The 12,641-nt window shown below is 48.6% G+C and overlaps 1 protein-coding gene across 1 annotated transcript in view; it reads left to right on the top strand.

Moving 5' to 3' along the window:
- The window catches only part of LOC122367724 (stimulator of interferon genes protein-like), a 45,898-nt gene that overhangs the window by 6,233 nt on the left and 27,024 nt on the right, over positions 1 to 12,641 (top strand). The window lies entirely within an intron of this gene.

Genomic DNA, 12,641 nt, shown 5'->3' with positions numbered 1-12,641 from the left:
CACATCTCGGTCAACCACCAGCACTACATCTCCTGGTGCCAGGTTCCTCGAAACATCTGTCCATCTTTGCCTAACTTAGAGCGTCGGTACGAATTCCCGGGTCCACCTGAGCCAAAATTGATCGGCCAAATACTGAACGCGTCGCCACTGACGCTGCGAAACTGAGTCGGCATCAGAACATGAGCGTCTCCACCTCTCCCTGCTTGATCTGAGCTCCCATCCTCTCGCAATCACTGCTCTACAGAAAGATCCTCTCCGGACGCACTCGGAAAACTTCTGAAACCATGCTACCGCCCTCTTCAGTGTCAGAAAGCTCGAATGACACTCGATCATCCTGTCGCTGGGAGATTTCACTGCAAGCTCTTCCACTGCAGTGCAGACAGGAGACTGACCCTTTATCCCGTCTGTCGGAACATCGGGTCGCTCGGAGGGCTCACTCGGCCAACAATCGAAATCCTGCTTTAGGAAGATGAGCCGATCAGACACATCTCGCCCAGCTCGCTCGGCGAGCAGCCCCAAGAGCCCGCATCTACAGGGTTTGACTCCGACGACACGTGAGCTCGCTCGGACTCCTTCGAATTAGAGGGAACAAACTCTGATCGCTCTGTACAGTATATCTAAAAAGTATGTCCCCTGGTTTGGCTCTCCCACAGGAGGCGAATCGGTAACTTGGCTGAATCCCAGTTGCGGCACCCGGCCGCCAGGGCCGCTGCCGCGCGAGCGGCCTTGACCGCTCGCATGTCATTGGCAGTTCGGTCCCTCCCCATCTATACCGAGGTGGGGAGGGGGGAAGAGGGGAAGAGAGGGGAGGGAGCGGCTTTCGCTCGGCACCTGGCTGACCCCGCGCTCCCTCGCTGACCTTTGTCCTGCCCTCAGGCGAAGACCGACTTCCTGGCCTGTAGCGGCCCAGCGGAAAACCGAGCTCGCGGGGCGCGACTCCATTGGCCCAATCTTATAAATGGAATGCTGTCGTATTCACGGCATTAGATAATATTAATAGTGATACCAGCAGTGGATGTGGTAAAATACAGTCCAAAATAAACGAAAGCACACGATTCGTGCATAATGCGCCCTCCCATCCAAATAAGCCCGCCCACTTCGATAGATGGTGTAGTTTCTTAGGGCGTAAAAGATGCAAAACACTACCGATTTTTTTTAGCTCGGCCACTGGGACCGACAATATACAATTGACTGAAATGCATGAAAACCATTTTGCATTTAGGTAATAGCCGTTTTCTGCACCCAAACTTTAGCCAGTGACACCCTGTCCATTCTAAAGCGTTTATAAGATTGGTCCCAGCACCCGATTTTACACGTATATGAGGAAGTCGTTTAAAAAGCATCTTATTTCTAACGAATTTATTATTATGGCCACTTTTTCAGGACGTCTATAGAGCTTTGACTTTCACATTTCTTCCTCGTTCAGGAGAAACGTTTTAACCCTCACCGGACCTTCAGGTTTTCTGAATACCGAGGGGACGTTGGGGGTTGGAAGTGAGGAAACAACCCCCTTCGGCGATTCGCCCCTAATTGAGCTAGAGCCTCACGAAAGAAACGATCGTGCATCGTTACGAAATGCAGCGATTGGTCTCCGATTTAAGGACCAGGGTCAGCCGATGACTTCGGAGGTCAGGTCAAGTGGCCCAATGCACAGGTTCGGTTTTTGGTAAATAACTTCGCTAAAATGATCGCAGATCCGCGATTTTAGCAGCATCGTGTTTGTCTAGCTCAGGCGTGTCGAATGGTATACTTTTTCTTCGGGTGAGATCAACTTAACCCTCGCCCGTATAGAGGGGGGGGGGGGGGTCGAACGGACCCCTTCCCTCGGTTTTTTCGCGAATAACTCGCGTAAAAAGCGGCCGATCGCGACGAAACTTTCAGTACCCTCGCGTTAATCAATTTTACACCCACCCTTAAATTGTCATGACCCTGACCCTAATGACCTTTGACCTGCGACCTACTTTTCGAGACCATGTTTGGCCGGAATCGCGATTCGGCGTATGTCGGCTCGCATTAGCGGCGCGTTTGCAGTCTTTTCGTGGTTTTAAGCGTTCAAACATGGGATATGATCTTGCTTCCATGCATTAGGGTGGGTGTCAAGGTCACCGGAAAGTCAGGTCAGGTCATTGACCTTTGATGACCTCGGTTCACTTTTTCGAGTTTTACATGTTTCTAGGCCAGTTTTAGGAGCTGAATTCGAATTTAGCAGCCATATGAACATTTACGAAGTAGTTTTGGTGCCCTCGTAACATGTTGCGAAGCTGTCAGAGGCGCTTGCCACCTACTACGAATACCCTTACTGGTTGACCTGACCCGACCTGGCCTAAATGCATGAAGACATCATCTGTGATCAAAACTAACATGATATTCGTGATCAGCACCCCGAAAACCCCATAGCAGCCACGCTTTACGACTTTCTAACAGGTCCCGATTTCCCCGACTTTTGGGTCATTGACCTGACCTGGAAAGTCAACCGATGACCTAGGACCTTAAAATTGGGTATCATCGACTTCCTCTCGTCACGGCCAACACGCTCGTTTTTTCCGCGAAGCTCTAGCTCGATCAGGGGCGAAACGGCAAGGGGGGGGTCCAACGGACCCTTATACGTTTGAGGCTGGAAAAACACCAATACGGGCGAGAGTTAAGGTGTTAACCTCGGGTCAAGGTCAGGTCACAGCCCGTCAGGTCACGAAGCTGGTCAAAGGAGGCCATATTGCATATCAATCGATTCGGCAGGTCTTTTCATGTCCATTAGTGGCTTTATCGACTCGGTAGCTTTAGTTGATCGGGAGTTATTGACGAAAAACTGATAGCCTTAGTTACGTGATAAATGACGTCACGCAAGATCAACAAAGCAAAATTGAAGCATCAGACCTTGCAAGGAGCGCATGAAATCACGATTCCGTGTGCTTGAGAATTTGAGATAGTTGTATATCATTTCCGGACCAAACTAGCAATTTCCATATTCCCCTGACTTTTAATGGTGAGAGACTGACCTGATCTCAGGCGACCCTTCAGAAAATCCGATATATACATTTATACAAGTTGTGAGACCTCTCGATCATATAACTATAAGATCCTGTAAGTTTTATCTCCCTATGAAAGCTCTGTACTGAGGGTGTTGCGAAGTTGGGACATTTTAGCACAGTCCTTAAATGTTCATTTTAGGACAGTTTAGGACAGTTTCACACAGTTCATTTTAGGACTGCTCATTTATGACGTCATAGATCAGTGACCTGACTTGACTTGAAAATGCGGTTGGCGTAAAAAAATCCGACTTATCAAATCCCGACTAAAAAAAATCGACTTATAATCCGGTTAATCAAATCCCGACCATGTTTTTACCTGGCCATTAATGTTCTAGCCTTACAGGTGATTGTTTGAACGCGGAAGGTGCTGAATCTTGGTTAACCCCATACTTATCGTATGATAAAGAACGTCAGTGTTAGAAAGTTAATTAACAATTTTATTTAGGATAGTTTAATTCAAGTGGGTATAATCCGACTTGACAATTTACTAGGAGGGTTTTGCAGCGCTATTAGTTCGGCATTTGATTATAAATCATTGCTAATTTCGATCCGGATATCGTTATTAAATGCTGGCCTTTGCGTCCTCAGAAAAGTTGTTTATAGTTATGAAGGCTTGCATTGACCCACACTTTCCATTTTTCAGCACCATTATTCGCCGTAGTTGACCAGATGTTTTTCTTCAGCTCTCCCCTGAATCCTTTGGCTTAGACCTGGCGTATCACCCGTGCATCGCAAGACGCACCTACCACACACAAGTTCATGATCCCCACGAACCCACATCAGCGTCCGTTCGCTTGGTGTGTGACCCCTTGACCTTTGGCCGCGACAACTGCCAGCTTGCTGGAGCACCCCTCCCTACACGCGCTGCCCCGCCCGCTCCCCTCCCTCCCCCCCCCCCCGGGGTCGTGTCACGAAGGTTCGGGCTTACGCTACTACCGGCCGCTGCGCAGCTGTCACCTAGCGCTTGGGAATGTGTGGTCTGGTGCGGATTCAGCCAACTACCGGCTCGCGACACCAGCGCCACGTAGTGGCGACGGTACATTCTTTTTAGACACACTGTACAGCTCACCGAAGGCCCCTCACAGTCATCGACAGCATCCTCGACCTCCTGATCAGGCCTCCCATGAATCGCGTCAATTCCCGAACACTCACCGGTCTCCTCCGGCTTCGAGTCACGTGACCCGATCTGACCCACTGACCCCTGAACCATCAAGAAATTTACCAGGTGACCCGATTTTCGACCTTCTCCCTCCACAGAGTCCATGAAGTACCACCCGAGTACGGTACGGATCCCGTACGGACCGACACCATCCGGGGGCGTCCTGACATCCGTTGCCACGTGTAGGTGGGGCGCATTTACCCCGATCAGCAGCTCGACCGGAGCAGTCACCTGCTGAGTCTGGACATCTGACAAATGAGCCCACTTTCGCACCTCCTCAATTGGACACCGATCCTCGACAGTGACCGGCAGGCTCTGCAGCGTGAACACCGTGGGAACAGGGGCGGCGCTGACCTATTGAAAGTAGGTAGGCACTTGGTAGGTGAGACAGAAAAGCTGAATACAGAATAGGTAAAAGGGAGGAAAAGACAGCCTTTTGCTCAGTCGGGATGCGTCAAGCAGCGACAGCAGCGTCATCTACAAAAACCATTAACTTAACTAGAGCTTACACGTCTGCCGCCAGAGGGAAGCTAGTGTCCCAGTAGGAGTCTAGTTCGTCCCATATAATTTTTAAGAAACAATAGAATAACACAATAGGCATAACAACGCTAGGTTCCCTAAGCTAATGATAAAAATTGATAACGTAAAATGTGTTTTATTCTATGATAAATGGACTTGATAAAAAGTTCAGTTTGAAAGCTAGAAGGTAGCACCTAGTCGATGTGCCGACCATCTAAACTTTTTCTACCAAAAGGCTCAATAGCCTCAACATGGCAATAGTCGATAATCTAGTAGGACGAGGTAGGCACAATTAGGCAAAGGTTTTTGTCAACTTGTTGTTATAATACGATCTTTGATCGATGTTTTTGAGAAGTTTAGGCAATTTTCTTTCGTTTCAACCCATTTTGAAACACGGAAAGCAAAAGATATTTAACAAAAGCAATCAAATAATCAAAAGCCACAGTCTAGTGAGGGTGTAGACGCAGGGGAGACGACAAATGACGTAGGCACTGCCTACCTTGCCTATATGGGAGAACCGCCCCTGCGTGGGAAGCTGGTGCCACGACTCTCCGCCCAGACCAGACACCTGAACATTGTCCAACATGGACGACTCGACAACCTGTCTCTGGCCACAGACTGTGTCTACAGACACTGTGGTCTGTTCCACACGAGCTCCCAGCTTCCCAGCAAGCGCTTCCGTCCCAAAGCAGCTGCTAGAGCCTCCATCCAAAAATGCGTTACAGACTACCACCTTACCCGACGGCGCCTTCAGCTTCACTGCCACGACAGGCATAAATGCCTGGCGGTCACTACCGCCCACCGCGACACCCGCAGTCACCACTGAGGGGCTCCCAGCTGGTTGCACCGCAACCTGCTGCCCCGTGGGAGCAGACAGCGCCGGCGCAGAGCGTGCAGACGGTGACAGCACAGAGCGCCCAGATGGCGCTGGCTCCGACCGCGCAGGTGGCGCTGGCGTCGACGGAGCGACCACACCCGCACCAGCGCGCACGGACGTTAAATCAGTCGGCGACCTATGCAGTAAGGTCGGGTGGGGTCTCTTACAAATCGTGCACGTCAGACGCTTCTTACACGACCTGATCAAGTGACCACTGCGCAGACAGCCCAAACAGAGCCTCCTGCTCCTGACATGGTCGTCTCGCACGTGAAACGGCTGAAATCGCAGCTGCTCGCAGTAAGCCACAAAATGATCACCATTGCAGAACGTGCAAGGCTGTCTCCCTGTCACACCGGTAACTGCATTTACCTTGTGACTCGGGAAACCAGAACCAGACGCACCGCGCTTGCCATCTGGTTTGACGGGATGAGTGTCCTCAACCTTACTGGAACCGAACAGGAGGTTCCTGTTAACCCTCACCTCGGTTTCCAAAAACTCTACTACATCAGCGAGTGTCACCCGTGAATCCTTCATCCTCTGCTGCCTGGAGTCCACCTGTCTCAGAAATCTGTCGTGCAGAGCCGAAGGAAACTTACCGAGAATCGACCTAATCGTCATCGGATGCTCGAACTCTGAACCGTTTACACCGCTCACGACGTTCGATATCTCCCGCAGAAAGAGCAGCAAGCGGTCCCACGACGAGACGTCATCAGCATGAAGCCGAGGCCATTCCCTCAGCCTCTTGGAATACTCATCCATGACCCGATACAAATCCCCATAGCGTTCCTCAAGAAGTTTGCGAGCCTGCTGGTAACCGTCCGATTTCAAAAACATGCACCCGCGCACCAACTGGTTCGGAACACCGCACGTGAACTGATCGAGATAATGGAGCTTCTCACTAGCATCCCCAATTTTTGAGTCAATGCGAGCGTCAAAGGCACTGATCCACAGACGGTACTTGACTGTCTCCCGAAAACTTTTTTAGCTCGTTGGGAGGGAGTGACATCCTCTGCAAATGAGAACTCATGAGCCCAGACTGTTCCGGGCTCATGTCAGACGCTGAGTTGGTCTGAATCTGCGTGAACTTCAGTGAGTCCAGATCAAACTCTCCCCCCGTGACCTCAGCAAGCTGCAGCTCCAAATCAATTTGCTCTGATCTAAAATTGACCCTCAATTTCTCCTGCTCTATCTCCTGCTTCTCTTTGAGAAGTTTAAGTTTAGTGACCAAAAACTGGGCTGATGGAGCCGGCTCATGAATTGCTCCTGCTTCGCCACCCTGATCGACCTTAGACTCAGCCATGTCCCCAGAAATTGACTCCCAAAGGCGCTCTACCAACTCTGGCTTTTTGCCCACAGTGCTGAGGCTACGACCCTCTAACTGACTCTGCAAGTCTGACGTTTTAAGTTTGGACAAATCTTCCTTGGTCGCCATGGCAAAAAGTTCAATTTAAAGCGCAAAATTATAAATTCACAACTCGAACTCACCGTCAGCTGGTAAGGCTGTGAACGAAGACGTCTGACTGTTGGTCGCCTAACCAATTACCTGTGTCCTGCTATAGGTACCTGAAGCCCTGACCTAATGACCGAGTAGAAATGAAACCGCGGGATCTGCTCTCAAAGGGAAGGAGTAGGACAGCCCTCTCGCCCCGACCTAAACAAATAACCTAGCGAACAATCGACCAGCCCCACGGTATCACAATCACAGTTCAAACACCCTACAATCGAGCACAACCCTTAAACACCACACAAATAAACAAACACACAACACAGGCCCCGATTGTCTCGCTTACTTTTGTGAAGGTTGTCCCGCACGCACTCAACACCTGGCCCGGCAGAAGTCCGTTGAGGTCCCGCAGCCGGCGGGCCGATGCTCCCGCGCCACGGGCGGGCCGATGCTCCCGCGCGCCACGGGCGGGCCGATGCTCCCGCGCGCCACGGGCGGGCCGATGCTCCCGCGCGCCACGGGCGGGCCGATGCTCCCGCGCCACGGGCGGGCCGATGTTCCCGCGCCACAGGCGGGCCGATGCTCCCGCGCGCCACGGGCGGGCCGATGCTCCCGCGCCACGGGCGGGCCGATGCTCCCGCGCCACGGGCGGGCCGATGCTCCCGCGCCACAGGCGGACTGATGCTCCCGCGCCACAGGCGGGCTGATGCTCCCGCGCCGAAGGCGGGCCGATGATTATCGCGACAGGCGATCAGCTTGGCCGCTACCGGAGCTAGTCGGGCAGGCCACCCGGCAGTAGACTCCGCCGCAGCCTCCGAGAAGTGCGTCTCGTTGCAACTGCGGCCGGGATGCAGGCCACACGGCAGAAGGTGGCCGCTGCAACTGCGGCCGGGCTTGCCGCTACTGGTCGGGCAGGCCACCCGGCGGAAGGCTTTGCCGCAACTGTAGCCGCTCCCCGGTGCTCCACCAAAAAGGACGTGCTCCGCGACTGGCTGTATTGCACAACGCCAACACTCGATATAGGTACAGGGACCCGCAGTTGCTATTGTACACATATATTACCAATTCAGAGTTGTGCTATTATTTGCTAAGTGCTGGCCATTGGAGAAAGGAAATGTAGCGGAAAGTATGGAGGAATAACACATGTTTGCTCATAGGACGAATGTTTTGCCTAATTCCTCTAACCCGCAACAGATATTCTTCCAAAACTAAAATCGTGCTATTTTTCTGTGCCGGTTGCCTCCCCAGAGCCCGTCCTTGGTATCGCCACTAGCTCCCGCTCCCGCTACGTGAATGAAAGTCACGTGACTACTACACGTTTGCGCTCAGTACTAACACACCTAGCCCGAGGGCCGGTCCGTAGCGGGGAGGGGTAGAACGCCAGAGCTCCAGCGCAGTGGAGGTGGTGGTGGCCCGTATCATAAAGAGGCAACCGTAAGCAGAACTACAATTACCGCAGTATAAGATTATGATAAAGTTTTCTTTAAATTTGTTGATTGACAAGAAAGTGCAATGCTTATGCGATATAATAAAACGGTGTCCAAGGCCTTGGAAGAACTGAAGAACATATTCAGGAACAGGAACTTTTCAGGAATTTATGATACAGGCCGTGACCTTTCACCTTGCCTCCGGGGAGGACCGCTCAGGAATCCACATACCGAACGAATCGAGGCCTCGCAGCGCGGCGGCAGACGGGGTGGATAAACCATCGCCAGATCTTTCGGTTACTTATGTTTCCAGAAAGAGGGGGGGGGGTGAGGGCTGTTTTCAACCCACTCACCAATCCTTTCCTTATTAAGTTATAGCTAACCGAAAAAAAATGCTTACCGAAACAAAGGTGGCCGTCACGAGTTGTAGCGAATAGTGCCTCAGCCACACCGGTTTTGAGTAAACCTTGAGCATTGGAATTCAGGCCAGTGATCCCGAATTATTATTCTATTTTTGTCGTACATAAGCTGGGATGACGTGGGTTAAGTTAATTGCGAAGAACGGTTTAGTTTCAGAACATTTTTGAGGCTGATCGCGCCAAATAGTATACGTTTGTGGCAAATTAGTATATGCCGTCCGGTGCATTCACCGATAATTTTCCGTTTACAAATTCGAAGGTTGCCGTGCACAAAGTTAAATTTGTAAACGGCTCGAGATATTTCGCCAGGCGAGCGAAAAGCGTTTCTCGAGCTGCTCTTATTGTGCCTGCTTTACTCGTCCAGTACACATTGACGGACAATATAATTAATCTGGAATATTTAGTACGTAGTGCAATATCAACATATTTATTCGTTAGCGTCCATGATGTCTCTGTCTGAAGCCAGAGAATGATGATATTTAGCTCCCAACTTGACCACAGTATGCTAAGCGAAATAGAGAAAGAGGCAGAACAAGGGCGGATAAATCAGGCGACAGCGTGGGTATTGGAACAAGTTCGACAACAGGTGATATGCTCGCGGGTATACCTACTGTATAATATTTTACAGTCCCCCAAAAAAACTTCATGCCCCTTTTTCTTCCCTCTCCCCAAAATGAGCCCTTCTAAACACATGGGAAAGCACGATAGAAGGCACCGGATGCTATATACTAATAGTTTTTGTAAATGACTTAGAGTGCATAAAGCACATTGATGCACTCGTCGGCTAATTTAAGCACTCGTGCATAAGTAGACTCGATGCGCTCGTCTTTTTGTGCACTCGTGCTTAAATTAGCCTGACTCGTGCATCAATATGCTTTATACACTCCGGGCCATTTACAAATATATCCCTCGCCCTGGCAGGGCATTTTTCATAACACGGCCTGGCAGGTCGATGCGACCCCCCCCCCCCCCTCGCGATTGGCTCCTATGGCACCTAGAAACACCTAATTTGGTAGGTAGGTGGCCCCCTGGAGTTCTCGCCCCTGTGCAACTTTGGTTGCTCTAGGTCAATATTTAGGGGGGTTTTGGGGGGTATAAACGTAAAAATTTCGCTAAAAACAGGTCAAAAGTTTTTCGCTTTTAACTTTTGATCTAAGTAAGATAGAGCAAAAAGAAAAGCACCAGTGAAACTCAGCACGTCAAGGCGCGTCGAATGATATACTTTTTAGCTTGCTTACGTGTACTTAAAGTTTTTCTTAAATTTTTAAGTTAACTTAAATTAATAAATTAAGTTCAAGTTAACCAAATTGCATCATATCGCATATCATTCGATTCGGCTGATCACCAGGAACACAATGATACCATTTTTTAAGCTCTAGCGTCATTATGTGCCAAGTTATTGGCAAAAACGTCATTTGACCTCAGTTGACCTCAATTGACCTGACCCATGGATAAGTACACCAAACAAAGAAGCACCAAGTGATCTGCTGTTAAGTACCGTGGTTTCAAAGCACAAAAGTGATAGAACGAAGCAGATATCTCCAGTATTTTCCGAATTTAGTATTTTCCCATAGGCTTAACATTACGACGTAATGACCTCTAACTGACCTCAGGTCAGTGACCTCAAAAAAGCCGGACTATATGTTATACAACTCGGTGAACTTAGCACATCCTGAAAGTTTGAAGGGAATCAGTCGAAAACTGCGAGCTGGACAGGTGCAAAAAGAAAATTGAAATTTGACCATGACCTTGTACCGGTTTTTTTGACCTGGTGACCTGACCCAAGGTCACTCGGACCTGAAATTTTCAGGTTATATGTAAAAAGCTTGCCCAATAGGCTGTGCCAAATTTGGCGCAGCGCCGCCGTTTTTACGCTATCTTCGAAAAACCTTAGGGGGGGTCGCATCGACCCCCCCCCCTGCCAGGGCGAGGGATATATTGTCAAATAGAATGTTGACATGCTATCCAGATGATGGAATGTATACCGACACAAGAAGTCAAAAAATGGCATCGTTAGTCATGCTGCATGCCTACAAATCGATTCGTCACCTCGGTTCGAACTCAATAGTTCTTTTTGCGGATGATCGGTTCGTTTTTTTTTTTGGGGGGGGGGGGGAGTTTATGAGCCAGCAACCACCCTCCCCAGTCCTCCCCCTCCCCCAACAACAATTGTTGATAAATAATGTGATGGCCTAAAATGCTCTCAATTGTGTTACGTATTTGGGGCTCTCAACTTTGATTTGTTTAAGCATAGATATCATGAATCATGATTCATGTTATCTATGGTTTACGTTATTGGTCTATTCATTATAAGAGCTGTCAAATTTGCCGTATCATTAAACTTTTATTGGGTTTGTATTTCACACTTATGTAAAATGAGCATTTTTATCGCTGGATTCTTATTTCTTTTATAAATGGATGGTCGCATGAATGAACGAATGAATAGATCTACATCATTTGAGCATCAGATGAAATCAATCCTAAAATTTGATCTACCAGTCTGCTACGAAAATGTTTAAAAACCAGTGCAACTTAAGTGCAATTTGTAATTATGCCGTTTTTTATTAAGTGTCTCACAGCTCCTCAATCCTGAACCGCTTCTCTCACGATTCATTTTATGTGATGCTTACATTGTTCATGAAGTTATTATATTCGAGCTCGTTGGTCTTAAAAACTGCTATCGAAGTAAATTAAAGTGCTTCGGCACTTAAAAACCAATCGATATTTAACCCTCACACATTTAGGCTTTTTCATCGCCTTACATGTAGCGGAGAGGCGTAGAAATCCCCAGTCGTTCGGCCCTTGATAATAGAGCCAGAGCTTCGCTGAAAAAGCAAAAAGAAAAAAAAAAGAAAGAAAAAAGAGCGTGCTGCTTGTGACGAGAGAAATCCGGTGATTTTGGAGTCCTGGTCATCGGTGACGATAAAAAGCCCATTACTTTTATGTCCTGGTCAATGTTGAGATCCTAGGTCATTGGTTGACCTCCCAGATCAAGTTAATAACCTAAAAGCACGGAAAATTGGGTCCTGCTAGAATTTCTCCAAGTGAACTTTGCTGGGACTTGGCTTGCTCCTGACTTCGAATATGCACTTGCTTTGATCAAAGATGATGTATCAAAGCATTTCGGGTTGGACGGGTCACGCCAGATCATCCATTAGGCGTTCCGCCGGCTATCCATAGAATGTTAACCAGCACTGACAGCCCTGCAACATGTTGCATAGGCACTATGTATAACTGATACCTAACATTACCTAGTTTTCGAACGCTAAAATGGGTGCTAAATTTCGAAGCAACACTACCTAAAAGCCACAGTAAAAAGGTGTAAATTTAAGGAAGTTAACCGAGATCATTTCAAGTAAATGACCTTAACCTTTCAGTTCCACGAGTTTCACGTGATCTTGGCACCCACAGCAATCAATCAAACATTTGATATTATATTTCACATGTTGTCACGTCCCTAATTACGAAGACTATGGAAACACACGGAAGATGTGCGCTGACTGACTCAATCGCTATTCTGGCCTGGCATGATCTTGAGAAAAATAATCACAGGTCAAAGATAATTTGGTTCAGGGATTTAAAATTTTCGGGAAAGGTGCAAAAATGATAAGGGCTATTTAACTTTCTGGGAAGTTGTAAAATTGATTAGCTCCAGGGCACCAAAGAATCGTCGCAATCCTTCGCTTTTTCGCGATTTATTGGTGTAAAATAGAGGCGGGGTCTACTTACCTCTCCTTGTATGTGTGGTGAGGTTTAATATTCATTTT

This window comes from Amphibalanus amphitrite, unplaced genomic scaffold (assembly GCF_019059575.1).
Source record: "Amphibalanus amphitrite isolate SeventyFive unplaced genomic scaffold, NRLGWU_Aamphi_draft 000892F_arrow, whole genome shotgun sequence".
Taxonomy (NCBI): Eukaryota; Metazoa; Arthropoda; class Thecostraca; order Balanomorpha; family Balanidae; genus Amphibalanus; species Amphibalanus amphitrite.
This window is presented reverse-complemented; position numbering and strand designations above follow the sequence as displayed.